Raw genomic sequence first — 19,884 nt, forward strand, 5'->3', positions numbered from 1 at the left:
CCGCCCACTTGTTTTCCGTATTAGCCGTGGGAGTGGGGCTGGCGCTGGGCCTTGTGACCGAGGTCACGTTGCTGGCGATGGGGTGGAGGCTGTTGGTCGTGAAGCCGTGGCTCCACACTCCTCTTAACGTGTCCTCTACGGTCGCACTCACTGGCTCTTCTTTTCTCTTCGGGAGCCCTGAGTATAAATTCTGCACCCATGCTCTACGATTTTTTTCTCTATTCTTTTCCCTCAGTAAACTCACCGCGGATCGCTCTGCAGAAGAATCACAGCTTTGACCCTAGTTTCCCCTGAGTTGACACCCCAGTGGGGATGAGCTCTCAGAATCCAGAGCTCAGGGTGTTTTCTCCCCACCCGCACCGCGCGTGACCCCGGTTATACCTGGCTCCTCGGCTGCCTTGTCCCTTCCTTGACTCCTGCAGTCTGCTGTTTCTGCGCCGCGCATTCACCCTTTGCTTTCTACCCGGTTTACGCCTGTTGCCTCTCTCTCCCGACTCTTCCTGAGTCTCCCTGCTCCGTGCCGTCCAGCTCTTCCGTGTGTCCCTAGAGCAGATAAATCAGCCCCATGTCTAAACAGACCGAATCATGTCCCTCCCCTACTCAGAAGCTTCCAGAGGGGACGATTTTTATTGCCTAAATATACCCACTGTTTCCATGTATATAGATCTTTAATGATGTTGTCTCTTTCACCAGGTCAGAATATGGGATTGCTTAATTTAACAAAATGGAGGCGAAGTTAAGGTTTTCGGAGGAGAGGGAAGAGAGGAGCTCAGAGCATATGCCTAAGGACACAGGTGGCCGATTAGTGTAGGGTTCGGGGAGGGAGACGGCCAGGGCTGCGCACTCACACTCTGAGCCCAGAGGGGAAGGGAGAAGAGCCAACCGACAGAAGCATATTCCATTAGGTAGCGTTCATCTTCACATCGGGGGCCAGTAATTGCCAAGTCAGTGGTGAAAATTTGGACGCTACATAGACCTTCCCCCCGAACACGAATATTGTAAAATATATGGTTTGTTGGCTCTTGTACACTTTGATTAGCTGGGTTATCACAACCCAAAGAAAATTAGATGTGACAAACAGAGTTACCTAAAGAGGTCACATATTTACACTGTGGGGAGGGAAATGAAAATATATATTTTTATATCTATATATATGTACATATGTATGCATGTGAACGTGTGGGACACAGAGAGACGTGGGCGGGGGCTGGGAGGGGGTGTTAGAGCTGAGTTGGAACTGTCTGGTCCCTGCTCTAATTTTCACTTTTGAAAACTGAAGTTCAAAGGGACATATTGTCTTGGGAAAAATCAAATCCTTCTGGAGAGGAGAAGGTAGAAGATGATTTTACATAAGTGAAGATTATATTCAAGGTTTGAAGAACTGATATTCAGACTCCTTTACAAGTGTGGCTGGGAAGCTCATGTGCGCTCGTGAAGAGTGGCCAGAATTAGAAAGAAGAGGCAGTTTGCGTGTCATGCCCTTCAGCTCCTTGGAGGGGAACCTACGGCAGAAGGAGAGTAAACTGGCTTGGCCTGCAGGAAATCATAGCTCTCAAAGGATTCGAGGGATGGAAATGGACTGTATTCATGGAGTATTTGCATTCTGCCGTCACCTGGACCTGTTTTGTCAGGAACCAACGTGCAGCACGACAATTTGGCGTGGCTCTTAAAATAACTTCCAAATTGTTCTTTACACAGTATAGGTTTTCCTTAAATGCCTATATTTAGGTTTTCTTATGTTTTTGTTTCTAAAGTTAATATAATTTGTATCCTTTGCAGATTTGGACTTGAGGTTCCCCAAAATAAAAACAGCAATTTCAGAAGGCTATGTAATAATTTCAATTATATCAGCAGGTTCTAATTGTCTGCATACCTGGTAACACCCTAGACCACTACTATCTGCTAGAAAAGCCATCCTCTACTCCCACCTTACATTATGCGTTTCCGTAAGCGACCAGAATACTCGGGAGCCATATGTCATCTACCTACCTTACTATAAAGTTCAGAAACCAGAAAAAACACAGGAAAAGTGAGAATGATTGACATATGGAGATTGCAGTGGGGTTTGTGTTGTCAGTGTACTAGGCTGCGAATGCTTCGAACGTGTTTCCCATGTGTTTTTTTTTTTAAATTTTTTTTTAAGATTTTTATTTTTACTTTTTTTGGCTGCATTGGGTCTTTGTTGCTATACGCGGGCTTTCTCTAGTTGTGGTGAGCAGGGGCTATTCTTCGTTGCAGCGTGCGGGCTTCTCATTGCAGTGGCTTCTCTTGTTGCGGAGCATGGGCTGTAGGTGCAAGGGCTTCAGTAGCTGCGGCACACAAGCTCAGTAGTTGTGGCTCGCGGGCTCTAGAGCTCAGGCTCAGTAGTTGTGGCGCACGGGCTGAGTTGCTCCACGGCATGTGGGATCTTCCTGGACCAGGGCTCGAACCCGTGTCCCCTGCATTGGTAGGCAGATTCTTATCCACTGCACCACCAGGGAAGTCCCTTCCCATGTGTTTTGTGCCTTGAGTCTGCCTTTCCTAGTTTTTATGCCCAGTTTTCACCTCGTTCCTGAGCCAGCATTAGCCAGTTCAGCCTGGCACAGGTGATTTTTGGCATAAGCGAAGTTTCATTCCAGTTCCATGGTGCACAGCCCTGAGTCCCATCTAGTCCTTGCTTCTGAGTGTCACCCGTGCACCCGCCTACACAGAGGACAGACTCACTCACATCTTCTCGTCAAAAGTGGAGCAGAGCAGGGCCCACACAGCTCTAACCCAGCTTACTTTCTAGTACTATTTTGGTCACTGTTTACATTTGCTGGGGAGAAAGCAGAAGGCTTTTTTTGTTGCTCAAAACCCTTCTGAAGCCCCATGGCACAGCAGAAATTATATGTTGGTCTGGGCTTTGCTGGTCAGATGGACGAGGGCGGTCACTACACATGGAGGATGGGGCTGCGTGTAACCCTGCCCGGCTTCGTGTCAGTGCCGCAAGCTTTTTTTTTTTTTTTTTTTTTTTTTTTTTTGTGATATGCGGGCCTCTCACTGTTGTGGCCTCTCCCGTTGCGGAGCACAGGCTCCGGACGCGCAGGCTCAGCAGCCATGGCTCACGGGCCCAGCCGCTCCGCGGCACGTGGGATCCTCCCGGACCGGGGCACGAACCCATGTCCCCTGCATCGGCAGGCGGACTCCCAACCACTGGGCCACCAGGGAAGCCCCCGCAAGCATTTTAATACGCCATTTTCCCAAGTCTTCGGAACTGTTCCTGCGTGGCGTATAGGCAATGTTAGACATCGTTTTCTCCAGACCACTTGCCACCTGACATATAAATACAGAATAGTCTCCTCGGAGACCCAGAAGAAGTGGGTAAAGAGGTGTTTATTTTTTGTCCTATTGTTCATCTTCTGTGTGTCTTATCCGTGAGTTATAGGAAAAGTCATCAGAGTTACCCCGTGAGGGCAAGACCCATCCATCCCTCAGCCCAATTTCCCTCACTTGCAGCATCTCGGCAATTGTTCTGTTGAGGACAGCGGGCTTTTGATACAAATCCATTGCATGAGCACAGGGTGAAAGTGAGACTTCTATTCCACGTGCCGCTCTCTGCAGAATGGGGGGCTGGGGAGGGAAGATGACCCCCGCATCCAGCTGGCGGAGAGCAGCACACAAGGGGGCAAGGGGAAGGCAAACGTAGAGGGGTGTTCCCAGAGGAGCGTAACCTGGAAGAACTAGCGTGGGGAGGCCAGGAGCACCCCACATCCACGCCCGTCTCAGCCATCATCAGGGGTGCTGGGGTGCGGGGGCCCCCCAGGACCACCCCGCTGACTCAGGTCCCTGTTCAAAGATAAACAGGAAGTCGAAGTGCCTTGATAACAAGTCATGGGCTGATGTTCTGGAGTCCCTTGAATGTGTCTTGCCTTGGATGAGACTGAATTAGGAACAAATTGAATGTGTTGAGAATGATCCCAGAGGATGAAGACCACGTGTGCAACTTAAAGTGGCCGTAGGACTGGAGGGACCTGGAAACTCAAGGCCCCTTTCTGAGTTTTCACCGAGGGGTGGAAGAGCTGCGTGCATGAAGCAAGATTAAAAGAACAGTGGGAGACAGAGGGATAGAGGCTTTCTGATTACACTCAGTGAGCGCACTGCTCTCGTGTGCGTGGGGAGAAGACGGGAAAAAGACGCTGGGCTCAGAGAGGTGTATGTGGGTGCGGGGAGTATGGAAATTTTATTTTGCTCTTTATGCTTTTCTGTTTTTCTTCACCTGGCATGTGTTATTTTACAGTCAGAAGTAAAACATAAAAACAAGTAAAACATCAATTTTTAAAATAGATGTTAGGCGCTGGAACAGAGATTGATCTACCAGCGGGAGATTGAGAGGCCTTAGCTGTTCTGAAGTTGGGCCAACAAGCCATGCTAGCAGTGAATCAATGAGGGAGTAGAATTTTAAAAAATTTATTTAAAAAGTCAGATTTCCTAGGCCACATCTTGCAATGCACTAAAATGAGTTTTACCAATTTTGACGAGAAACCACGCTTATCTTAAGCTGTAGGTAGGTGTTTGGTTTGTGGCAATTCATTTCAAAAAAACCTGTGCTAGCCTTATGGTTTCAGTTACAGGCATAATTCATCAGTAAAAGCAACCCTTTGATGAAGTTAAGGTTGAACAAATATATTTTGGCTTCATTCTACCAAGAAACAGCTTTGGTTTTTGCTTAAAAATATTTTTTTGACGATTTGCATCCCTGCATTAAGTGCTGGGTCTTTTGATTCAAGCTGGTTCTTCTATAGTTCATGAAGTCTCGCACATTATTGTCTTTTACTCAAGTTAGTTTGAAAGGTGTTAAAACGTTATTACGGGCTTTTCTTTGTATTTATCACGTACTACTCCTAGTGAGTAGAGGGATAACAATTACACTCCTGGAAACAGTTACTGTTAATTCAGTAACTCACAAAAAGTTTTAATCCTTCATGTTCTCTTTTAAAAATTTTTTTTTTTATTGAAGTATAGTTGATTTACAATGCTGTGTTAGTTTCAGGTGTATAGCTAAGTGATTCACTTATACATATATACATGTGTATATTCTTCTGCAGATTCTTTTCCCTTATAGGCTATTACAAGATAATGAATATAGTTCCCTGTGCTATTCCATAGGTCCTTATTGTTTATCTATTTCAAGTTTAGTAGTGTGTATCTGCTAATCGCAAACTCCTAACTTATCCCTGCCCCCCCCCCCAACTTTCCCCTTTGGTAACCATAGTTTGTTTTCTGTGTCTGGATGGGTCTATTTATGTTTTGTATATAAGTTCATATGTATCATTTTTTTTAGATTTCACATATAAGTGATATCATATGGTATTTGTCTTTCTCTGTCTGACTTCACTTAGTATGATATTCTCTAGGTCCATCCATGTTGCTGCAAATGGCATTATTTCCTTCCTTTTTATGCTGAGTAGTATTCCATTCTTCCTTATCCATTCATCTATCCATGGGCACATAGATTGCTTCCATATCTTGGCTACTGTAAATAATGTTTCAGTGAACACTGGCGTGCATATCTTTTTGAGTTACTATTTTGTTTCATTCAGATACATACCCAGAAGTGGAATTACTGAATTGTATGGTAGTTCTAGTTTTAATCTTTTGAGGAATCTTAAACTTTTTTCCAGAATGGCTGCACCAATTTATATCCCCATCAACAGCACATGGGGGGGTCCCTTTTCACTACATCCTCGCCAACATTTGTTATTTTTTGTCTTTTTGATAATCGCCATTCTGACAGGTGTGAGGTGACATCTCATTGTGGTTTTGATTTGCATTTCCGTATTGATCAGTGATGTTGAGCATCTTTTCATGTGTGTTGGCCACCTGTATGTCTTCTTTGGAGGAATGGCTGTTCAGGTCTTCTGTCCATTCTTTAATCGGGTTGTTTGAGTTTTTTAATGTCAAATTGTATAAGTTCTTTATATATTTTGGATATTAGCCTCTTATTGGTTATATGATTTGCAAATGTCTTCTCCCATTCATTCTATTGATGGTTGCCTTTTCATTTTATTGATGGTTTCCTTTCTTGTGCCAAAGCTTTTTAGTTTGAGGTAGTCCCATTTGTTTATTTTTGGAGACAGGTCCAAAAAAATATTGCTAAGACCAACACCAAAGAGCTTACTGCCTATGTTTTCTTCTAGGAGGTTTACAGTTTCAGGTCTTACATTCGAGAATGTCTTTAATCTATTTTGAGTTTATTTTTGTGTGTGGTGGAAGGCAGTGGTCTGGTTTCATTCTTGTGCATGTCGCTGTCCAGTTTTCCCAGCACCATTTGTTGAAGAGACTTTTTTTCCTGCGTCGTATATTCTTGCCTCCTTATCATAGATTAATTGACCATATATGGGTGGGTTTATTTCCTCTTATTTACCTTGGCAAATGCAGTTTCTTTAGCAGACAGTTTTCCCCCTTCCCCACCTCTGCCTGTCAGAGTCGTTGCTGTTATTCAAGGTTTTTCCCAAATGCCACTTCCTACCGGAAGGCTTTCCTAATCACCTTGTGCTTTTCCCCCAGGTCATTTAATTGTATATGGGTTTTTTTTTTTAAGTTTTTTTATAAAAGTTTGCAAACATACCCAAAAGTAGAGAGTTTAGTAGTATGAACTCCAATGTATCCATCATGCAGCTTCAACAATTATCAAGATTGGGCCATATTTGTTTTACACTTTCTCCTTCTTTTCTTGGCGAAAATATTTTAAAGCAAATTCCAGACATCCCGTCATTTTATCCTACATATTTCAGAATGCCTCTCGGAAAATGTGGACACTCTGTCACTCAGCCATGGTGCCAGTGTCACACCTAAGAAAATTAACGATTATCTTTTAGTATCATCTAATACCTGCTTCATGATTAGATATCCCCAATTCTCCTCAGAAGTGCCATGTTAAGTTGATTCGTCTGAATCAAGATCCAGACAGAACCCCCGCGCGTTATGTTTGGTCGTTACATATCCTGTGTCTTTTTCAGTCTAAAGCGCACCCTCCCGGCTTTCTGTTCCATGCCGGTGACTTCCTGCAGAAGCCCGGTCAGCTGGCCTGTAGAAAGCCCCACCTTCTGCATTCTTCCGTCGTGGAACTTCTTCCTGTGTCCTTCCCTTTTCCTTTTGTTCTCTCAATTGGGCACTTAAGACACTGACAGAACTCGCCTGCTTTTTGTCCTTATCACATACCTTCTAAGACAGTGCGAGCGCCTTAAAAGGTGAGACCATGGCTTATTCCACATTTTGCTTCCTGCATGATGTCTAACACATTGTATGTATTTTAAAAAATATCATTCAGTTGAATTATCTAGAAAGAGTCTTGCTTCCTCTTGCACAAATGTGAGCTGGAGGTGTAGTCAATGCCAAGATATTTATATTAGGAATTAAGCTGCCAGAGAAATCTCAATAATGTAAGTCGCTGTTTCCTAATTTGCACTGAAAGAATTAGAGCCTAAAGTCAAGGGGCACATTTTTATATCCGAAGATGCTAAACACTTAAGTGACATCTCTAAGCCCCTTACACTGTCTCCAGATCCATATAAAAGTGACCTCAGAAATCAGCTGTGTTGTGCATTCAGCATGAAACTAGGTCACTAATCATTTTTCTGATCAGAGAATTGAATTTTGCTTAGTAGTTCAGAAATCAAACTGAAAGAATGACTGTAAAAACGCTATCATGTATATGCTTTGTTGCCGATAACTGACTGCAGTCCAAGCCTCAGTAACCAAAAGGAAGTGGAAGACACTTCAGAAGGCTGCACGATAAACGTTTCTGACAGTGTGTCAGCTGAACATTAAGCAGGGTCTTTGCAAACCCTCTCGTTCTAAGTGGTTTAAACGGAAGGTTTTAAACTTCCTCCTTCATAAGTATTGGCCCCACATAGTGCAGTATCCTAAGGGTGAAAAAGAAAAAGAGAAGAAAAAACACTTTACCTGGCATACATATAATTTCCGTCCCCTCTCTGAATGGGAGTGCCAGAAAGGCTCACCTAAGAATCTCTACGTTCACGTCTTAGGAATTTTCTCCATCATGTGTAGGAATGTGCCAGTGTGATATTGGAATGGGCTCCCTCCTAACCTGACAGGACTGTGTACACACAATTACAGGAAAACCAGTGAGTACATATAATAGCAGTGATACTCTCCTAATGCGGTTTTCCAGATTGGCTCATAATGAGAATACTCTTGGTCCTTACATGGATGAAATGAGGTGTAGAACTGGGTAGTACGAGAGGAGTGGAGGCAGGGTAGAGTTTCAGAGAGAAAATATGTAAAACAAGGGAATTTTCTTGCCATGTATATTAGTTTCCTAGGGCTGCCATAACAAAGTAACACAAACTGGGGGGCTTCAGACAGAAAGCTGTTGTCTGACAGTTCTGGAGGCTAGAAGTCTGAGCTCAAGCAGGGCCGGGCTCCCTCTGAAGGCTCCTGCCTTGCCTCTGTTCCCTTCCCGGGTCCTCCGCGATCTTTGGGGCTCCTTAGCTTGTAGGTGGCTCACTCTCCAGTCTCTATGTCCATTGTCACGTGGCCCAGCTCTTCCTGGGTGTTTCTCCTCTTCTCATAAGAACACCTGTCAGATTGCATGCAGGGCCCACCTGCTCCAGTATGACTTCATCTTAACTAATTACATCTGCAGCAGCCTGTGTCCAAACAAGGTCACATTTTGAGGTTCTGTGGGTTAGGACTTAAACATATCTTTTGGCAGGGGTGTAATTCAACCCATAATTTCTTTTTTGACGTCATACTGTAAGAGGCAAACCATTGGCATCATTGTTACAGTTGAATGTGTGACTTAGGAACTTTTTCTTCCTGCTTTTCCTACATTTTAATGGATCACGTTAAAGTCTAAACATAGTACAACCGAACCGAGTCGTTCCAGGTCACTGGAGGCTTCTGAAGGGAGGTAGCAGGGCGTACAGGGAGAAGAAGAGCGTTGCAGGCGAGGCGGGGAGAAGCGCCAGGCCCCCGGTGGGTGGCGGGGCTGGGCCCCCGGTGGGTGGCGGGCGCGGTCACCGCGCGTGGGGTGACGCCCCGCGGACTGTGCGCGTTAAACCGGGGCGCGGGGAGGCGGCTGCGTCGCCGACCAGAGGGCAGCCGGGCAAGCTGCTGGGGTGCCCTGAGCTGCGTCTTGAGCTCGGTGGGTTTGGCGTGACGCTGCTGACAGCCGGTGAGAAGCGCGCGGGTGAGAAGCAGGTGGAGGGAGGACTCGGGAGGTGATGGGAGCGCGGCTGAGCTCGGGGATCGGCGGCAGGAAGGCCCCAGTGGACCCGCGGTTACCGGGCAGGTGTCCGCGCACGGTCGCTCCGCCCCCGAGCTGTGTCTTCCTCGGCCCCGTGTTCTCATGTTCAAGGCCCTGCCGTCATGTTGCTTCTGAACGTGTGTCGCCGAGGAACTTATTTTTCTCTCTTCTTGTCCATATGTGTTTTTTCTACCGTGTTCCCCGCCTTGGTGGGTGGCGGCTGCTCGCCACCGATGCTGGGGTCCTGCTTTAACCCTCCTCTCTCGTACCCGCGCCGGCGCGCTCTTACCAAGCCCCGAGGTTCTGGCTCTGGCTCTTCTCCCATCCCCGCATGCACCCCCCCCCCACCCCGCCCCAGGCCCAGCCCTTCTCCCCAACTCGTATCCAAGCCAGCCCCACACCCCTCGTGCTATCGAGGTGGCCTCGTGATGGTCCCCCGGCTCTGACAGGGGCAACTCCTAAGGCAGATGGTCCTGCACAAGACAGTCTGGAAAATTGTGCTTTTTAAATTTCTTTTGATTTTTTTAGGGTTTCCGCAACATCTCTCACTGACCTGAAACTTGCCGTTCTGCCTCATTCTGTATTCCTAACCCTCGGCAAAATCCCTGTGCCCAGCTTTGGCACAGACGGCCGTGAGGCTTCGAGCACCGTTTTCTCCCACGCTGACACGCAGCGCGGAGGCACGCTCTTTCCCGGCTGGTCCCGTGGACGCGCACGTGTGTCTGGCCGAGGCTCTGAAAGCACTTCCGCTTGCCACGCTGTCACCTGGATGTTCTCCCTGATCCGTCCAGCTGGTCACCCTGGGCCCTTTGGTGGTTCCCTTTACTGCAGGACAGAATCCATAGTTCCCTCGGCCCCCGAGGCCCGTCTCGGGAGCCCAGGCTGCCTCTGCTAGTTGGTTCCAGGCCCACCGTCCGCATGCCAGGCCCCGTGTGCCACCAGCAGCCTGCCCCCGTGTGGCCACGCCTTGCCCTCTGCAGTGAATCTGTGCGGACACCTTCCCTGCGCCTCCCGCGGCCACAGCCCTCCTCCCCGCTCGTCTTCCTCCCCACGTCCCGCCTTCCTCCATGCTTGCCAAGACCTCTCTTTGGTGCTGTTTACATGATGTAACTATTCCTTTATAAATCTGCCATATACACAGGAGCCAGTGCTTTCGCAGGGTAACGTTTGACACGGGGCCTGGTATACGTTCAGATCATAGACATACTTTTATTAATGTATGAAATGGATTGTCTAAAGAAGACTGTTTAGAGAGGAAAATGGAGCGACGAGAACCTGGTTCCGGAAAGATCCACAATTTAAAGGGAAGAACAGGAGGATGAGCAAAGCGCTGGAGGAGGAGGAGGGCCGCCAGGGCCTCGTGGCCTCGGAGCAGCCCTGGAAGCGGGGGCTCTCGCAGCGCTCAGGGCAGCAGAAAGGTCGAGGCAGGCAGAGATGCGAGAAAGGCCATCGCGTTGGCAGGAAAGCTTCACTGCAGACCCTGCAGAGAGCAAGTTTGATAAGGTGCGGAGGCCAAAGCCAGGCTCCAGGTGAGGAGAATGGTGGCTGATGGGCGAGAATCTGGGCCACGGAGTAAAATGCTTGAGAAACGTGGCCGTCATGGGAAAAAGGAGCATCAGGACTGAAGGGGCCTGGAGGGTGTCTCCCCAGAGCCGACGTCTGTTCCCCCGAGCAACGCGCGCAAGGGGACCAGTTTCCAGCAGGCAGCGGGGAGAGACGAGACGCCGAGAGAGGCTTGGCAGAAAGGGAGGGGTCAGCAGTGTGGCCGAGCCTTGCCGGGCACGTGGTCCTGTCCAGAACGGCCACTGGGTCCACGATTCACTAAATAATACAAACATTTAACCTAGTTAAAATTTTATTGACGTTATTTTTATTGTCGTTCGTGGTGGATTTTGGATTTTGTTGTTGTTCCTCCTCATCGTGACTCCGCAGGGTTGCTCTTAAGCCTATGAGCAAAATTACTCTCAAGTACGTCTGGACCCGACTATTGGCGTCGTATGTGTTAGATAATATCTGTGTACAGTTTCGGTTGTATGAATTTGATCTTGTCAGTGTTGTTGTGAAGCTGGAGCTGTCCCTGAGTGTGACCACCAGGAACCTGGGTGACAGCTTGTCGCGACTTTGCCGTTTGTCTGTTAGCGCTTCAGTAAATCTCCACATGGAAGGGTGATGCGCTACCACCAGCTTCTGAGATGTGCCGTGCCAGCTTCTGCTGGGCTGTCTGTCCTGTGATCACCGTTTAGTACTGGCGTGTGAACGTTCCAGGTTTCTGCTGCACTCTTGGGGCGTCTGGTCCTCTGCCCTGCCAGTCCTTCCACGGACACACACCCTCAGCACGACTCTCTGGCCATCTGATTTCTCTTCCGCCTTCTCCACAGCGTACTCCAAAGTGTCATTTTCATCTTCCAAAGGCACAAATGGAAGTTTAAACAGCACGCATGCACGCTTACAGGTGTACAGGTGTTACTTTCCGTTGTCATACACCCCCATGTTAGACCCAAAGAAGGTATTTTTCGCCACAGTGATTGTGAAAGGTGAAACAGGCATCCTCGTACAGCTGCGTTAGGTTGAGTAGTTGAATTGCAGTCATGGTTGCAATCTTGAGACCCGTCTGCACAGTGAAGGGTTAACGCTGAGCCTTCTTCCCTGTGCAAATGCGAGTGTGTTCTCGTGTATGTATCCGTAAGTGTACTTTTGCCTGTTCACGGTTAAAGGGTCCATCGGAGGCGCAGTGTAGCGTCACACAGCAGCTCACAGTCCATACGTGCGTGACCTGTGTCGGTGCCGCTTGGAGGTGTTGTCACTGAATAGTGTGCCTGGCACCTAAGGAGCGAACAGTGTCACAAGCCGTGCAAATCAGAATTCTTTCATTGTCTTGAGCACCTGAATCGTCCCCAGGAAATGGTCTTCTGCCTCTGGTCCCTTTATACTCATCTGGAATTTCAATTGCATGCGATGACATTGGGTTGACTTGCCTCTTCAGTGAGTTCTTTCTGGCAGCATCATCAGGACTCCTTCATCACGAATATCACGGAGAGAGTTCTTCCGTGGCTTTGCGTTTGATTCTTCTCTGCATGTCATTTTAACCTGTCGGGCTTCCTTATCTCCCCTTCAGCGTCCACCTTGTGCGGGTGCTTTCTGGTCCCGTCTGGAATGATTGTCATGTTATCCAGATCCCAACTAGTCGTCCATCAGGCACTGCAGAGCCCCACCTCTTCGTGGTGTCAGTGCCTTTTACTCCTCTTCCTGTTATAAAAGTGGAAACGGTAACAGAAACCAGCATCATGTAGCACTGGCTTTTCTTTTTGTGAGTATACTATTGCTGCCATATTCCACTGAGAACTTCCAGATAAAGGTGTTATATTGCCAAGCAACAGAAGAAGGGCTACTTTTTTTCTTTTGTAGTCATCTGACCAGTGATGACTGGTTTACTGGTAGGGGAACCTTACTAATGTCTGAGGGATTCCACACCCCATTTGGCTGGGCTGGGTCAGCCGGTAGCTGGGCAGCAGCTGAGGGCACGGCGGCCCACGCTGACTAGCAGGTACGTATGGGGGTCACACCCACTGAAACCCCTCCAGAGAGCAGCAGGTGCTCCTTGTGGCCCCCCAGGATGGTCCATCTACAGGACGCTGATTCAAGAGAACATCTCCCGTTAACCCCTGGCAATGGGGCAGCGGTGGGAGGGTTAATCAGATGCCTGGTGTCCCCTCACGGTGGCTGTCACACGCGACTGCCGTGTATCAGGAGAGCACGCCTGTCCTCGCTCCTCCAGAGCCAGTGCTCTGTCACTGCCCGTGTTACATGGAGGCTGGGCCAGGCTCCTCCCTTCAAACTCCACCCTCCGCCAGATGCCCGGTGACGTGTCAACACACCATGCGCCGCGAGATCCCAGCCCCGACTTGCCATCCTCTGCGCGTTTCTCTAACTTCAGGTCTCCTCTTGGTGCACATACTTAATACGACCCCCGCGATTCTGTAGGAGTTGGACCCCAGCCCGTCTACCTACTCCTGTGCCCGGCCACCGAGGCAGGGGGGTTATCATTGGCAGCTGTAGCCACAGCACAATTATTGGACCAATAAAAATGATAGTGTCTTTAATACATTTATTCTATTAACCAAAGTATAAAGAAATGTAATGGGCTGTTTGAATCCAGTGGACGTTTTGATAGGCGCAAACACCAAGGACCTTTTGGCCTGGACCAACGTCTCAATGGCCATTTTGGACAGGACTAAATGTCCGCTAGTTGTGACCAACCCCTTAGAATTTGAAAAGAGAAATGAGGGCACTGATGCATGCACTCCCTTGAGGAAACAAGAAGGGACACCCCTTGGACAGTTGAGGGAGCAGACTGGGTAAACCTCAGACATTTTTAGCTAGGGACACAGTAAGGAAAGGGAGTTATGTAATTTGAGGGGGGGGGGATGAAATCTGGAGAAGTTTTAGCAGGAACACCCCAACTGTTTCCAATGAAAAGCAGCTTGTTCTTTATATAAGTGGTTCATGTCACCAGTAACTACTATTACCATAGTCCCAACACTTTACTAAGCGTTTCAGAGATCACTTTAAAAATATGGGCAGGAGTGCTACCCTTGTGAAGCTCATAGTCTAAGATGCAGGGGGGAAGTCAGATGAATTCACAATTCATAAATACGTTATCATATAGGGGACATACTGACTTAGTGAGAAATACGACTTCAGGTTCAACAGGGTAGAAATTCACGTCTGTTGGCAGGGGTTGGAATGATGCTGCAGGCTCGGGGGACTGCACGTGTGAACGATTAGACATGTAAGTAAGTAAAAATTTAAACCAGTGACTTACGGGCGCTCCGCATTCCCTGGGCTCACGCAGAGGAGGGGCGGCCTCTGTTCTGCAGAGACTGACTGCAGTGCAAATGCTTATCACACAGGCTGAATGAGGAAATTCCTCTGAGATCCTGAAACATCGTAGCCGGGCTTCTTGAACTTGATCCTAGATTCCTACCACCCGAGATAAGAATGTGTTCGCAAGTGAAGCTGTCTGGAGGGACGCAGTAGGGCAAATGTGCTTTGAATTTCCTGAGTACAGATGCACTGACCACTCCCAGAGGAGACGTGGGTGATGTCAGGACGGTCTCTGTGTGACTGGGGAACATTAACGAGGTGTGTTAGGACCTTCCAGCTTCCTTAGATCATCCAAGTTTTGGAATAACGTGATTTCTTTTCCTGGAACCTCTGTGAAGACTGGGAAACACTAACTTTTTAAAAAGTGCAGTTTTAAGACTTTTAAAGGAAGGTTTTTAGGAAATTTTAAAGGCCTGAAAGTAGGTGAGAGAGAGAAGAAAAGAGAGGGAAAGCGAAAACTTTCGTATTCTTTGGTGAAAGTGCTACTCTTGTTTTTTATATTGGCTGCAATACTTTTGCCTTTTCTGTTGAATCAGTAGCCTAATAAATACTATAAAATAGCTCATATCAAAGTGCAATTTCTCATTCCTGCGGTTTGTTGCAACAACTGAAAAGTTTTCACCGGAAAGGAATGTTGCCTCATGTGAAGAGTATCATATGTATTGAAACCCCTTTTCTTCATACCAGTACCACGAGAGGCTGACTTATGAGGGTTAAAAAAAGAAAAAAAAAAAGGTACCTGCATGTAGCGTGAAAAAATTAAAAGCCTGAATGGAAGCCTTAAAGGAAAAAAATTATACTATCGTGTTTTGAATATGTTAGTGGCCTCGGCAGTAACTGTGGTTCTCGTTCAGTGACTTCACCTCTAGAGCACAAACCTGTTCTCGGTGCTACAGAATCACTAAAAAAACGTTTTTACGGTTTGTTATTCATTCTGGGTAGGTCTGAAGAAATCACTTTAAAAGAAATCTTGACCGGCATTTCAGCTGAAGAAGACTTGTTGCTTTTGTCAGTAGGTTTAGCCTACTTAAAAATAAAATAAAATGAATAAAGGAGTCACAGGGGCCTGTGTAAGCAGCCAGCAAGGCCCCCCGGTCAAAACGCCACTCTCTGCTCTTGTTTCACCTCCCCTAACCCCAGATTTGTATCTCCTCATCCGGGGCACAGGGCTTGGGCTTTTTGCTGGATCCCAATTGTTTAAGACGTGATTTTTTTAAAAAAAGTAATGAGATTTTATTGTTTTATTTAATTTTCCCTTACCTTTCGGTTAGCAGTAGTAGAAAGAAAAGCATTTGCTGTTTCTGTGTCAATTTACCTGTCAAAGGAGACCTACTGATCAGAAATATTGTCAGCACCATTTAATCTTGGGCATTGTTAAAAAGGCAGTTAAGGTTTAAATGAGAGTTCTGCTTCCTTCCCTTTTAGAATTTGTGTCTCTTCACTCTAGTCACAGGTCGGGTGTCATTTCGGTTTGATGGATAAACCAATCAGTGGAAGATGGTTTAGAAGCAAGATTTTATTATCTGAACAGATATTTTATGACACAAACTTTTAAATCATATTACATGTTTTAAATGGAAAACAGACCATCACCATTTTTTTTTAAGAAATTTTAGAGTTTTACCATAAGTAAATTGTATCTCAATAAAAATATAAGTAAGCCTTCCCTTTCCTGTTATCTTCTCCTTAGGTCAAAATATGAACACCCCACTCCCTGCTTCCAAAATATACATGGGGAAATCCTTACACATCCCGCCTGTTCACTGAAGGACGAATGAATCATCTGTTTTTTCTGAAGTAAAACAGTAAATTCAAACCTCATGAAAGGAAGGATATGGTGACTTCATGTTTTTTAACTAGAAAAAGCTTTAAAAATTCTTTTTTTCTTTATTATGGAAACTTTCAAACATACGCAGAAGTAGGGAGAATAATATGCAGAATCCCCATCTACCCACCACCCGGCTTCACCAGTTTTTAAGTTTGTGGGACTGGCTCCTTCTTGGCAGCGTCTTTCATACGCTCTGCTTTCCTTCCTTGCTCATCTCCTTGGCTACGCGGAGGTGCCGCTGGTGAGGCCCCTCCTGTGTCTCACCCTGCAGAGGTTCGTCGGCCTCCTTGATTCCCGACCACAGACTTAACACAAAATCAGCGACCCAGTTTTATACTTAAATAGGGCAAAACTTCATCCGCAATCTTTTTTGCTTACATCTGATTTAATCCAGTCCCTTCAAATAAAAGAACCTGCACCATTCAAGGTCCCACTTCCGGGAGAACACGTTCCATGGGCCAGCACTCAGGGAAGGAGCCGTTTACGCTTCGGCCCTCATACGGATGGCTGGCCCAGAAGATGTACCGCCGACCTCGTGGTGACTTGTGACAAAGCCAGACACAAGCGTGAGCCACGACCTGGCAACACAGAATGAGGCAGGGTGCACGGAAGACACACCGAATCTCAAGTCAGTGAGAACCGGCCTGAAAACTCCTAAAAAGTGGAGGGCACAGTTCTGTAGAATGTGCGATTCAGGAGAAAGGTGACTTCTGTGCTACTGATTCTGTTTCGATCTGCAAGTGGATTTTTCCACATTTCTCACAACTGAGGTTTTTGGTAAAGATGGGAAAGTGGGGAGTTTGAGATCATGCCGTCTGGTGAGACCCTGCAGTGCAGGTGTCCCGGGTTATGAGACAAGTCTGCGTGCTCGGCCGGCCAGATGGACGCCCACCCCCCAGTCCCACCCTCAGATGAGGGGGGGACCTGGCTGAGAGTTTGGCCAAAGACAAGGTCAGAAATCTCTAGAAAAACTTGTGCTAAATCCTAAGTCTGAAAGCCTCTGTCATGCCTTGTACACTAGGGACGCTCTGACTATATCTTGTGTATCATTACAGCCCAGTCTTTCTCCTTTCCAATGAAGTTTTCCTTTATTAAATAACTTTTTAACCACTTATAATTCAAACGAACTTGCATTTCATGTGTCCATTATTAAAAGGCATGTATCTGCCATCATTTCGTGCTTGTTTAAGGCCTATGAGAGATACTTCGGTGTTTTGTTTTGTTTTGTTTTGGCTGCCTTGGGTCTTCATTGCTGCGCGCGGGCTTTCTCTAGTTGTGGTGAGCGGGGGCTACTGTTCGTTGAGGTGCGCGGGCTTCCCATGGCGGTGGCTTCTCTTGGGAAGCACGGGCTCTAGGCACGTGGGCTCAGTAGTTGTGACTCGCGGGCTCTAGAGCGCAGGCTCAGTAGTTGTGGCGCATGGGCTAAGTCGTTCCGCGGCATGTGGGATCTTCCAGGACCAGGGCTCGAACCCGCGTCCCCTGCATCGGCAGGAGGATTCTTAACCACTGCGCCACCAGGGAAGCCCCGATACTTTGGTTTTTAGAAGTCCTTAATGCGTGGCTTTACGAGTTGAGCAGCTGGCCTCGAACCATGTTTATAAGTTTTATGGAAACAGCGTTGACTATAATACTCTTTCTCCGACGAACAGCAGAGCTCTGGGACCATCACAGGTGCCCCCGGGGCTCACTAGCTACCCTGGCTTCTCCTCGCCCTGGAGAGTCCATGAAACTGTCAAATCTTTTACACTTTAATGTGCTGTCACTACTTTCATATTTTAAATAAACAAATCAAATTATCCTATAACCGGCTCCCTTTTAAAGAGTGTGGCCTGCCCTCGTTGTTCTTGTAGAGCTGCTTATGTCATGTACGTTTTTCTTCTGGAAAATGTCATTCTTTGTTCACAGTCCCCACGAAGTTCTCCGAGAGCCAGCTGAGGGTGGCCGGGCCCAGCAAGCCCACTTGCATGGCATTTAAAGGCAGGTTTAACTGGGAGAGAAGAACCGTCTTTCTGCAGTGATGCAAGTTCACACAGCAGAGCTGAGGCGGGGCCTCCTTGTGCAGAATAAACAGCGTGGCCGTTCAAGTTGGATTTTGTTTTAGATTTTTGACCCAGTGTTGGACACTCCATTCTTTAATGATCTTGGGCTTTTCTCAGGAATAGAGTAAAAGTTCTGTTTTGTGGGTGTGTCAAATGTCAAATTGGAAGGTTTTTGAATAAAGAAGCCACAACTTAAAAGAAAGGTCCTTCTTGTGCTCGCTCGGTAGTTGTGGTTGTGTTCATACAGGCCTCTGGCAAACTGAGGATGAACATCTCGTGACCTAATAACTTTTTAGAATATGAGACCAGGAACAGCTGTCCTTTTCCTTTAGTCTGATACATTTTCACTTTTTGGAAAGTGGGATATTACTTGGTTACTTTCCATTTTTTAAACTGATTTTTTTTTTGAGTTTTTTTGCTTGTTTTTTTTTTTGCGGTACGCGTGCCTCTCACTGTCGTGGCCTCTCCCGTTGCGGAGCACAGGCTCCGGACGCGCAGGCCCAGCAGCCATGGCTCACGGGCCCAGCCGCTCCATAGCATGTGGGATCTTCCCAGACCGGGGCACGAACCCGCGTCCCCTGCATCGGCAGGCGGACGCTCAACCACTGCGCCACCAGGGAAGCCCTATACTCTTTTAAATAGAGGTTCTTAGCCTGGGGTCCATCCAGGGACAGGCTTCAGGCAACTGGACTCCCTGAAATCACAGGCAAAATAATAAGCACTGTTTTCCACGTGGGGAGTGACCACACGGCATTTGCCAGACGCTCCAGTGGAGCTAGAACTCCAGAAAAAGGTAAGAACCACGGTCTCTGTCTGCATGGAGAAAAGGCTGGAATTGCACTGAAAGAATTTTTAGTGGATACAAACCGAGACATCGTGTCTGAACTGCAGACTCTTCCCCCAGCTGCTGCCCGGCATCCCGGCCTGGATGTGGAACAGGCGTCCCGCACTCGACGCGCCGCAGGCTGAGCTCCGCCCCCCCCCCCACACCGGCCCCTCCCGTCCCGAAGCTCCCCAGCTGCGGTCTTCTGCCTGCTCAAGCCAAAGTCCCGGGGTCTCTTCTCTGGTTTTACTTCTCATGCTCTGCGTCCTTTCCCTGGAGCTGCGATCTCTATCTTCAGATAGACTGGGAAGCTGCCGCTGCCTCGCCCCCGGCTGGTCCAGTTCTCCACCACCCTTTCCCGGTGTGTTTTCACGGCCTCGACCCTGCCTCTCTGCCTCTGCCCGTGTCCCTCTTCCATCTGTTTTTCACGGCAACCAAAGCAACCCTGCCCACAGCCCTCCAGGAGCCCCCGTCTACCTCGAATAAAGCCTGAAGTCCTCAAGTGCCCCCTGAGGCTTCACGGGACCTGACGTGACTCGACCCCCGGTATGTGCAGGGGTCCCTGCCTGGAAGGTTCTTCCTGCACGTGTCTCTGTGACCTGCTCGCTCTTCTCCTTCAGGTTTGGCTCAGTTAGGTTGTCTTGGGCCATCTGTTTAAGACGGCAGCACCCCTCCTCACCGCGTTCCAGGATAGCCTCCTTCCCCGCAGTATTTTCCCTCCGCACTTACCACTGACATATATCATGCTCACCGTTTGCTTATTGTCTGCCCCAGTACAGCAGAAGCTCCGTGAGAGCCGGGAATGTGTTTCGTCTGTTTTCTTTCACCGCTTTATTTGGAATACGTGTCACAGTCCTTCGCCTAGAGCAGAAACTCAGGAGTCTTAATTGAATGAATTTTATTTTGAGAATTCGTTTAGCATCTTTGCAGTCACTCTTTGAGAGTGTGTTCTGTTCACCGTCATTTCCCACGTGCTATGTCTATAATTAACATCAGATTGTTTGAATGGATCCTGTTTCTTTTCTAGTTCACCTCTTTACTTAAAGTAGTAATGGATACAGTGATATTTACTGATCTT

The 19,884-nt window shown here is 47.6% G+C and overlaps 1 protein-coding gene across 12 annotated transcripts in view; it reads left to right on the forward strand.

The window, feature by feature from the left end:
- Positions 1-19,884, forward strand: part of CEP112 (centrosomal protein 112) — a 422,061-nt gene that overhangs the window by 359,403 nt on the left and 42,774 nt on the right. The gene's annotated exons all lie outside the window — the stretch shown is intronic.

This window comes from Leucopleurus acutus (genome assembly GCF_964270905.1).
Source record: "Leucopleurus acutus genome assembly, chromosome: 19".
Classification (NCBI taxonomy): Eukaryota; Metazoa; Chordata; class Mammalia; order Artiodactyla; family Delphinidae; genus Leucopleurus; species Leucopleurus acutus.